Raw genomic sequence first — 2,713 nt, 5'->3', positions numbered from 1 at the left:
CCATTCTCTTATACTTCCATTATTTTATTAATGCCGTAATTGTGTGTGTGTTGGAAATATTGATATTCCCCCCTCCCCATTGCAGTCACCTGGTTCAAAGCATCTAATTATCACAGTTTAGCCAGACATCCTTCAGCAAATGATATCTAGCATCTTTTAATATTAGCCAGTTCCAATTCCTTCACATTCAGCATGTGTCTTGATAATGATGCAAATGACTAGTATTACTACAGATTAATTCATCCAACAATGATGTAATATCTATGCCTCCTATATCTACCTTATCCTGTAATGCACAGTGAAGGACTCACTTAAAATGACAATGTGTCAAAGGACATCCTTGACAGGTTTCCCTGGTTTAATTTGCTGCGACTTCAGAAGCTTTTAATGTGGTTTAATTTTGCTATTTTTGAGCTATCAAATACACTAAAGCTGCATTAGTATAAAAATTGATTTGTGACCAGTTTGGGGGGGTTTGGAACTGGAGAAATATCCTTGACTAGGATATTTTTAGTTTTGTAATGTGTTACTGTTCTATTCTTCATAGACCCAGAGTATTCCCCAAACGTGCCTTTCAGCCTGTTTGCAAAGTCACACTGTTTTCAATTACATCCCTGTACACTTGCTCTGGAACTCAGTAAGAAGTTTAGAACTGCTGAGGACAGTCAACCTCAGTGCTGTCTTATTACTAAGAGGGACACCTGCCCTAAGCACCTGCTAGGACAAAAGCATGAAGCAGGACTTGTTTTGGGGCTTCCTAGAGGCACCTGGTTGGCCACTGTGTGAACAGACTGCTGGACTTGATGGGCCTTGGTCTGATCCAGCAGGGACTTTCTTATGTTCTTATGACTTCAAAGATCATGCTGCTAAGAGCACATAAAATGTTATTTATTTATTTTTTTGGGTAGAATGAGATAAGATGATAGATGAGGTTTAGTGAGAGCAGCAGGTCAGGCTGGCTGAAAGGCCCCAGCATTATTTGGTTCCATGCCTGCAGTGTACTTGGCCATTGAGTATTGTACTGGCAGATGCTTTGCACAGCTAAATAGAACATGGAATTTCAGTGGTAAAACTTTGAGATCTACAACCATTCTTAACTCACCCTTGTGCCAATCTGTTGGGAAGGCACAGAACTAGAAGCCTGCCCATGTGTAGCATACCTAATTAAGGCCTTGTTTCCTAGCAAATGGTAACAGAAAACCAATAGCTGGATTCCAGTGAACCACACTGCTAGTTCCTTAGAGCCACAGGAGTTTTGTGTTTCTTAGCAGCCACATGATGAGCCCTCTCTTAAGCCAGGGAGAGTCTCAAAAGTATGTGGTGATAGGGTGGCAGTGGAGTCCTGTTCTTATTTATTTACTTTATTAATCCTAATCATTCTCCCCAGTGGTGACCCAAAGTGGTTTACATCATTCTCTTCTTCATGTTATCCTTACAATAATCCTGTTATACAGGTTAGGCTGAATGTGTGTGACCGGCCCAGGGTCACCCAGCAAGCTTCCATGTTAGAGTGTGGATTTGAACCTGGGTCTCCCAGATCCCTTTCTTACGCTGTGACCACTATACCACACTAGAAACCTCTGGGGTTACACAAAGTATGAACAAGGCTTTGGTAGGTATTTGGATCCAGTGTACACCCCCCCCCCAAATACATAGGAAAACTACTGAGGAAAGAAATATGTAATGGCTCATTTGTCCTCCAAGCCAAAGCTAGTAGTAAAATCAAATTACATTGCTGAGGTATCCATTCTGTTTATCAAAGGACACTGGTAGCAAATCTGAATGTACTGTACCAAACTGACCATCTGTTACCACAGTAAAAGTGGCATGAAGAGAAAAGTCTGTTGGGGAATTGTGACAGTATTTGAAAATCAGCAGCAATTTGTCAGGCTTTTGCTAATGCTATGCTCTTGAGTGTATGCCTGGATTTGGGCTTGGGAGGGGAGGAGTGTGGTAGTGTCAAGCTAAATATAGCCTGCCTTCCTGCCTTGAACAGGCCACTCCAAGCTCCTGCATCTGTGGCTGTCTGGAGGTCTTTAAACATCTACCGGCATGGCTTGCTTTTAGCTGTTGTGCAAATTAACTGCCTTATTGTTCTTCTGTTTCTCCCACCTCACCTAGTGTCATGATTTCAGGAGCTCTCTTCCCTTACTGATGAACATTTGTATGCCATTAATAATCCAAGGAGGAGTTTATAATCTTGCAAAAATAAAAATAGTGGATCTTTCTGAACATTTCAAGCAGCAAAGGTGTGTTGAACTAGAATGTGAGGGCAATTCACAATAACTGTATACAAGTGGTGCATTCAACACCTAGTTGTTTATTTCTGATATCCTTTATTCCTGAAAACCTCAGTCCTGTGTAAGTAAAATGGGCATTCCTTGTTTCACAAAATCACTGGTGAAGTCTCACAGCACAATTGTCTGTCTCCCTACCAATTTCTTTAAGCACCCATCTTATCTGATTCTTAAAGTCTCAGGGCTGCTTACTTTCCTTGTAGACAGTTGTACAACACATTGGGGTGGATACAGGCTAAACTGGAAATTTCTGTCAATTTCCCTGTTCCCACTGCAGATCCTACTTCATGTAATTTCTTTGGGTTCCCTCTCCCCCAGGACCATTTTGTGGTGATCAGTGGGTGGGAGGGGGAGGCAGGAAAGTTCTACTCTGTTACTGGAAAATTTACTCTGGGTCCAACCCATGGTCAGATACA

This window comes from Euleptes europaea, chromosome 4, assembly GCF_029931775.1.
Source record: "Euleptes europaea isolate rEulEur1 chromosome 4, rEulEur1.hap1, whole genome shotgun sequence".
Classification (NCBI taxonomy): domain Eukaryota; kingdom Metazoa; phylum Chordata; class Lepidosauria; order Squamata; family Sphaerodactylidae; genus Euleptes; species Euleptes europaea.
Note: the sequence above shows the minus strand (reverse complement) of the source record.